The following is an 8790-nucleotide window of genomic DNA, read 5'->3' as shown; positions in this document are numbered from 1 at the left end:
GGAGGAAGCAGAGGAGGACGAGCCTTACTCTGGAGGTGGGAAGAAAAGGACGGCCTCCTCATCCCTGGAGGCCGAATCGCCCAAGAGGGGGAAAGGTTCCCTCCCAGAGGCATCCAGCACGGCTGCCGATATCAGCCTAGAGTGGGATCCCAGGGCCTAGCCCCTGGAAAAGTCGTAAGTATATGAAATCCGAACACGCACATGCGTCCGGGGTTGTTTGGGCATAGTAGTTTTAACTATCGCAATATTCCGTACAGCCCGGCGAGGTCTCGCGCCGGACATTCCTCGTTGGAGGATTCGTTGAGCTCAGACGCCTTGGCGAGTGAGACGCCTCCAAAGGCCCCTTCCCCAAAGTCCAGGCACGACACAGAGGTATCATCTCAACAGGACCCGGACCAGGGGGGCATATCTCTGGAGTCGGACACACGGGAGCAATGGCCCCCAGGCGTGTCGACGGCGGGGGTGATCTCGGGTTTGGACCACAGCCAGACACAGTCCTGGAGACTTTTAAGGCTCCAGAATCAGGCGAGCAACCACCTTCGACGATGGGAGGCTTGCCTACTCTGCCGGCAACCTCTATCCAAGCAGAGCTGCCAGGCGGTCTATCGACAGCGTTAAAGAACGCGTCTATCATCAATGAACATCGGACCCTCATGGGTGCAGTGGTTGAAAAGATTCAGTCCGCTAGGAGCGGGCTGAATGAGTCCTGTCTTGGCCTTATAAAGGCCTTTGAGGTATGTTTCCTAAGAAACCTTTGAGGAATCGTCATAATATGAGTGGTAGCCCCTGATACGTTGTCCGACGAAAGAGGGAGAGACTGGCAGCAGATCAAATCCCCTGCTTTTGTAGGAGCCTTTGTTAATGACGTATACCCCTTTGTGCGAAAACAGGCGTCCGTAGAGAAGAGAACCGCTCATAATGCGGAAGTGTCCGGACTGAAGCAGAGCCTGGATGACAAGCAAGGTATGTTTAAAAATTGTCTTGAATTTGGCACGAACGAGTAATTGTGCCTATTGAAAAGTATTTGTATTGTATGCCCTAGGAGCGAGTGCCGAATATGAGGCACTGAAGCAGGCTGTGGCTGATGCCAACAAGAAGGCTGCCGCCGAACAGGCGCTTCGTGAGAAACATGAGGCCAAGGTTATCACAGCTGAGCGAGAGCTCCAGGAGGCCGTAAAGAAAAAGCGAGGGCTTGGAGCAGAGTCTAGTAGGGAAAGAATCTGAACTCGCCCAAGCTCTCCAAGCCGCGGAAGATGCTCGGGAAGAAGCCCGAGGTGCTGTGCGGGACATTCAAGAGGCCCGGAAAGTTGCGGCTGGTAAGGCCTTTTGTATTCATGGCCATTTTTACATGATAGTGTGAAGAACTCTAAGCGACAAGCTGAATTCTTGTTTTTCCAGGGGCGTTTGCAAATCTGCCTCGCAGCATATCAGATGCCGCCCAATTCTACCGAACCGAGGAGAAGAAGTTTGCGGAGAGGGATTTCTGGTCGCAGTATTTGGCGCCGAACTATCCGGTGCCATTTATTGATCAGCTGAAGCAGTTGGTCGAACTGCACCAGGCGGCCGAACTAGCCATGAAGGACTTGGTTGTCCGGCTGTGGCCCGCGGAGCCAATTCCAAGCAGTTACTTCAGACTCGTGAAGCGGATTGTGGGCGCCTGTCCTTGGCTTGATGCTGTTAAGTGATCGGTCTGTATAGAGGGTGCGTGCATGGCGTTTGCCTGTGCAAAAGTGCATTGGGGGAAGCTTGACGCGGAGAAGCTGATGACCGAGGGGCCGCCAGAGGGTAAGGAGAACCTCAAGCCCGAGCTGTACTATGAAGGTGTACTGAAGGGAGCCCGCCTTGTGGCGGATAAGTGTACCAAAGACATTATATTTCCCTGACGGCATTCGTGCCATTCTTTGTAATATGGGATAATGGCACTTTTATTACTCATTGCCTATTTTGTTTGAACATTTGTTCTTCCTGTGCGGCTATTTAGTGTATGTAAATCCTGAGAGTTGGCCAGTCGTCGGCTTCTGCCCCCACGAAAGAAATACGGGGGTGTTTGGGTCATGACTGAACACTCTTTATCCCATGGCTGGGTCCTTTTAAGGAGGTGTTCCTCACCACGAACCAGGCAATCGGACTATAAGGCTTTACCACTCTCACTTAGCCATAGGAATTCGAGTATGGTCGGCGCAGCCCCTAGTGTTTAAAAGGCCGAACTAGGGGCTCTATTGGCGCCTGATCGGAAGACTGATCCGTCGCACTCTGCATTTATAATGGCATTATGCGGAATAAATCTTTAAGGATTTTACAACCTCTCAAACAGCTGACCAGCTCTCGCTGCATCATGACAGTCAGTTTTCGGCTTTCTCTACTGAGGTGCTCGTCCTGCAGAACCGGGACATAATCGTAGTAGTTCTCCCAGCGCTACCTTAGCCGATGGGGCGGAACGTAAGGTACCAAAACATGGGAGCCGGGCAAACCCAACCAATGACCCAAGACATGATTCGGAGCTGATGCATATAGTGCTATAAGTTCGGGGTGTCGAGCGACCGAAAAGGTGGTTGGACTTTATTGCCGTACTGTGAAGCCCCTGGCATAATCGGGCATGACACGAGGCGTCAATGAGAAACGACGGCTGGTAAGTGTTATTTAAGTCTACGCATTGTAGTAGGATGATATGTCTATGCATATGATTACGATTTATGATTATAAAAAGAGGTGTTTTTGGCGGAACCTGTGATGGCCGGACTGGAGGGGGCTGTGAGTGGATCTTAAGTGAATCCGGACTGCCTTCTTTTGGGGGGGTCACATGCATGTTCCTGCCCTTGTGTGTCCGAGCCGATTCCACGTCGCTAATCATGTTCTGCGTCAAAGTTAGTCTGTAAAGGCAAATACTTGGAGGCAGCTGAACATCCTCTTGTGGCTGGTCCGAGAGTTCCTGATCGGACCCTGGTTAACCCAGCCGATATGCCGTGAAGTAGCGCGGACTCCTCAGTTGGTGTCCGGATAGTTGGCTGTCATATCAGAATTTTGATAGGCATGCGCGACTCGCTACTCCGACAGCTGTATGATTTCCGCTCTAAGGGCGGGGTTCGGCCTTGCCCATAGGTGTGGTTATATCACACGGTGTTGGCCTAATGGTTTACCATGTGGAGTCTAGTCAACGTGGTTCATCCCGTTAGCGTATGGTAAATTACCGTATGAGGGGAAGCTGCCAAAGAATTATTCTTTTGCTTTACAGTTTTTGGTGATCCGAAGACCACGGTTAGAGTGTTGGGCCAATAAAACTTGGCCTTTGCACCTGGCATCTTTTAAAAGATGTTATTTTTGGTTTCATACCTGCGGGGGCTTTATGTGTTATGGAGCCCCCGGACTGCTAGGTCTAGAGGTACTGCAATTGAATTGATGTGGTTGATGTGATCGGGGGCGATCGGCCGTACTTTTATGCTCTGGGGGGTCTAGACGCCTCCCCTCATTGTTTCCGGCACACGACCAGCCGCTTTGTTTTGAGGATTCGGCATTCTCTATTGGTATGCTTTGTCGTCCTTCTAGGAGTACCATGAATTTCACATGGTTGATCGAGTGTGTGGCTCGGGCCGGATAGGCTTGAGTTGTTCTTTGTCCGCTGACCGGACTGGGAGTTGCTGGACTTGGCACCAGCTTTCCTGACTTGACGTTTATGACCATTGCGTCGAGTCTTGAGGATGCCTCTTCGTGTGTCCTTCGTATTGTCTTGGACCGTAGTGATGTGTTGACGTTGGGGTATGTGCCTTGGGTTCTCCTGCTTAGGTTGAGGTAGCCAGTTGTGCCGTGTGTGCCCTTTGTCGGGGCGGTCGAGTCTGTATTTTTTGGTGGCCAGTACCTTGGTCCACCTATCCACGAGCAAATCTTGGTCAGCTTTAAGCTGCTGTTGCTTCCTTTGCAAGCTCCTTGTCGTGGCCATGAGTCGTCGCTTGAAGCGAACTTGTTCCACTGGGTCTTCAGGCACGCCGAATTCGTCATTGCTGAGGCTTACCTCGTCCTCGGAGGGGGGCGTATAGTTGTCCCTTTCCAAGTATCCCACCGTGGCCAGTCCCGCCTGCTTAAAGGCAGGCTGATCGGGGTTGTATCCATCTTTGGCGCCCTCCGGATTGTTTTCGTCTCCTATGCCGGTATTGCTATGGCGGGGCTTGGAGCGGTGTTGACGACGCCCATGCTTTGCTTTTCCCCCTGAGGGGTTATCCTCGGTTGCCTCATCGCCATTGGTTTCCTTTGGAGTATCCACCATATATATATTGTAGGAGGAGGTGGCTGTCCACCGCCCAGTGAGCGGTGGTTCATGTTCTTCTCCTGCATCGTCGTCCATACCGTCGATGTCTTCGGAGTCGAAGTCAAGCACGTCGGTTAGATCATCGACCATAGCAATGAAGTGGGTGGTGGGTGGGCAGCGAATTCCTTCATCGCCTGCTTCCCACTCGAGCCGGACATAGTTCGGCCAAGAGCCTCCTGACAAAGAGAGAGACTTTAATGAGTTCAGCATGTCGCCAAAGGGAAAGTGTTGGAAGATATCCGCAGCGGTAAACTCCATTACCGGAGCCCAAACAGGCTCGGCGGGCTTGGGAGCGCGCGGACTGGAACCTACAACCGGATACGAGTCTGGGGGTTCAGAGTCACAGGCTTCCATAAAAGTGAGGCCTGTGTTCGGCTCTACCGCCAATGAGTGTGCGGCCTGCGGGGCGGGGTCCATCCACTCGTCCTTGGGCCATGCAGTCTGCTCCGGATTTAGGTCCGGGACTACTGCAGGGGTAATATCCCGAGCATTGTCCGACAGTGGGTCTAAGCCGTGCTCATCGTGACTGGCCGGCGCTCCCGGCACAGGCCCGAATCCGTCAAAGATCAAGTCTCCATGAATATCCGCCATGTAGTTCAAGTTTCCGAACCTGACTTGGTGGCCAGGGGCGTAGCTGTCGATCTGCTCCAGGTGGCCAAGCGAATTAGCCCGCAGTGTGAAGCCACCGAACACGAGGATCTGTCCGGGGAGGAAAGTCTCACCCTGGACCGTGTTGTTGACATGATTGAAGGAGCCATCGAGCCTTGCAGCGACGACACAGAGGAGCTCTCAATGAAAGCACCAATGTTGGTGTCAAAACCGGAGGATCTCGGGTAGGGGGTTCCGTTCTGTGTGTCTTAGGCTGGTGGTAAGAGGAAGCAAGGGACACGATGTTTACCCAGGTTCGGGCCCTCTCGATGGAGGTAAAACCCTACTTCCTGCTTGATTAATATTGACGATATGAGTAGTACAAGAGTAGATCTACCACGAGATCGTAGAGGCTAAACCCTAGAAGCTAGCCTATGATGATTATGATTGTAATTGTGATCGGCCTTCTAAGGACCAACCTCTCCGGTTTATATAGACACCGGAGAGGGCTAGGGTTTACATGGAGTCGGTTACAAGGAAGGAAATACAATATCCGGATCGCCAAGCTTGCCTTCCACGCAAAGGAGAGTCCCATCCAGACACGGGACGGAGTCTTGAGTCTTGTATCTTCACGCTTCAATAGTCCGGACGATGTACATAGTCCGGCTGTCCTGATACCCCCTAATCCAGGACTCCCTCAGTCATCTCAACGAATTTAGATGCTGCCCTATTTAACGTGAATGCAGCTATCTCTAATGCATAACCCCGAAATGATAGTGGTAAATCGGTAAGAGACATCATAGATTGCACTATACCCAATAAAGTACGGTTATGACATTCGGACACACCATTATATTGTGGTGTATAGGTGGCATTAGTTTGTGAAACTATTCCACATTGTTTTAATTGAAGACCAAACTCGTAACTCAAATATTCGTCTCCGCGATCAAATCGGAGAAACTTTATTTTCTTGTTACGATGATTTTCTACTTCACTCTGAAATTCTTTGAACTTTTCAAATGTTTCAAACTTATGTTTCATCGAGTAGATATACCCATATCTGCTCAAATCATCTGTGAAGGTCAAAAAATAACGATACCCGCCGTGAGCCTCAACACTCATCGGACCGCATACATCAGTATGTATTATTTCCAATAAGTCAGTTGCTCGCTCCATTGTTCCAGAGAACGGAGTATTAGTCATCTTGCCCATGAGGCATGGTTCGCAAGCATCAAGTGATTCCAAAAGCCCATCAGCATGGAGTTTCTTCATGCGCTTTACACCAATATGACCTAAACGGCAGTGCCACAGATAAGTTGCACTATCATTATTAACTTTGCATCTTTTGGCTTTAATATTATGAATATGTGTATCACTACGACCGAGATTCAATATACCATTTATATTGAGTGTATGACCATAGAAGGTTTATTCATGTAAATAGAACAACAATTATTCTTTGACTTAAGTGAATAACTGTATTGCAATAAACATGATCCAATCATATTCATGCTCAACGCAAACACCAAATAACATTTATTTTAGGTTCAACACTAATCCCGAAGGTAAAGGGAGTGTGCGATGGTGATCTTATCAATCTTGGAATCACTTCCAACACACATCATCACCTCACCCTTAACTAGTCTCTGTTTATTTTGCAACTCCCGTTTCGAGTTACTACTCTTAGCAACTGAACCAGTATCAAATACCAAGGGGTTTCTATAAACACTAGTAAAGTACACATCAATAACATGTATATCAAATATATCGTTGTTCACTTTGCCATCCTTCTTATCCGCCAAGTATCTAGGGGCAGTTCCACTTCCAGTGACCATTTCCTTTGCAGTAGAAGCACTCAGTTTCATGCTTGAGTCTAGCTTTGGGTTTCTTCACGGGAGTGACAACTTGTTTGTAATTCTTCTTGAAGTTCCCTTTCTATTCCTTTGCCCTTATCTCAAAACTAATGGTCTTGTTAATCATCAACACTTGATGCTCTTTCTTGATTTCTACATCGCCGATTTCAGCATCACGAAGAGCTCGGGAATTACTTTCATCATCCCTTGCATACTATAGTTCATCACGAAGTTCTAGTAACTTGGTGATAGTGACTAGAGAATTTTGTCAATTACTATCTTATCTAGAAGATTAACTCCCACTTGATTCAAGCAATTGTAGTACCCAGACAATCTGAGCACATGCTCACTGGTTGAGCTATTCTCCTCCATCTTGTAGGCAAAGTACTGTCAGAGGTCGCATACCTCTCGACACGGGCATGAGTATGAAATACCAATTCAACTCTTGGAACATCGTATATGCTCCGTGGCGTTCAAAACATTTTTGAAGTCCCGGTTCTAAGCCGTAAAACATGGTGCACTAAACTATCAAGTAGTTATCATACCGAGCTTGCCAAACATTCATAATGTCTGCATCTGCTCCTGCAATAGGTCCGTCACCTAGCGGTGCATCAAGGACATAATTCTTTTGTGCAGCAATGAGGACAATCCTCAGATCACAGACCTAGTCCGCATTATTCCTACTATCACCTTTCAACATAGTTTTTCTCTAGGAACATATCAAAAATAAACGGGGAGTTACATCATGAGCTATTGATCTACAACATAGTTATGCAAATACTATCAGGACTAAGTTCATGATAAGTTAAAGTTTAATTAATCATATTACTTAAGAACTCCCACTTAGATAGACATCCCTCGAGTCATCTAAATGATCATGTGATCCAGATCAACTAAACCATGTCCGATCATCACGTGAGATGGAGTAGTTTTCAATGGTGAACATCACTATGTTGATCATATCTACTATATGATTCATGTTCGACCTTTTGATCTCTAGTGTTCCGAGGCCATATCTGCATATGCTAGGCTCGTCAAGTTTAACCCGAGTATTCCGCGTGTGCAAAACTGGCTTGCACCCGTTGTATGTGAACGTAGAGCTTATCACACCCGATCATCAAGTGGTGTCTCGGCACGAAGAACTGTCGTAACGGTGCATACTTAGGGAGAACACTTATACTTTGAAATTTTAGTAAGGGATCATCTTATAAAGCTACCGTCGTACTGAGCAAAATAAGATGCATAAAAGATAAACATCACATGCAATCAAAATATGTGACATGATATGGCCATGATCATCTTGCGCCTTTGATCTCCATCTCCAAAGTACCGTCATGATCTCTATCGTCACCGGCATGACACCATGATCTCCATCATCTTGATCTATATCAATGTGTCGCCACATGGTCATCTCGCCAACTATTGCTCTTGCCACTATTTCTATCGCATAGCGATAAAGTAAAGCAATTATTTGGCGCTTGCATCTTATGCAATAAAGAGACAACCATAAGGCTTCTGCCAGTTGCCGATAACTTCAACAGAACATGATCATCTCATACAACAACTTATATCTCATCACGTTTTGACCATATCACATCACAACAAGCCCTGCAAAAACAAGTTAGATGTCCTCTACTTTGTTGTTGCAAGTTTTACGTGGTTGCTACGGGCTTAGCAAGAACCGTTCTTACCTACGCATCAAAAACCACAATGATTTTTCGTCAAGTATGTGTTGTTTTAACCTTCAACAAGGACCGGGCGTAGCCACACTCGATTCAACTAAAGTTGGAGAAACTGACACCCGCCAGCCACCTGTGTGCGAAGCACGTCGGTAGAACTAGTCTCGCGTAAGCGTACGCGTAATGTCGGTCCGGGCCGCTTCATCCAACAATACCGCCGAATCAAGGTATGACATGCTGGTAAGCAGTATGACTAATATCGCCCACAACTCACTTGTGTTCTACTCGTGCATATAACATCTACGCATAAACCTGGCTCGGATGCCACTATTGGGGAACGTAGTAATTTCAAAAATTTCCTACACACACG

The sequence above is a fragment of the Triticum dicoccoides genome, chromosome 3B, assembly GCF_002162155.2.
Source record: "Triticum dicoccoides isolate Atlit2015 ecotype Zavitan chromosome 3B, WEW_v2.0, whole genome shotgun sequence".
Classification (NCBI taxonomy): domain Eukaryota; kingdom Viridiplantae; phylum Streptophyta; class Magnoliopsida; order Poales; family Poaceae; genus Triticum; species Triticum dicoccoides.
Note: the sequence above shows the minus strand (reverse complement) of the source record.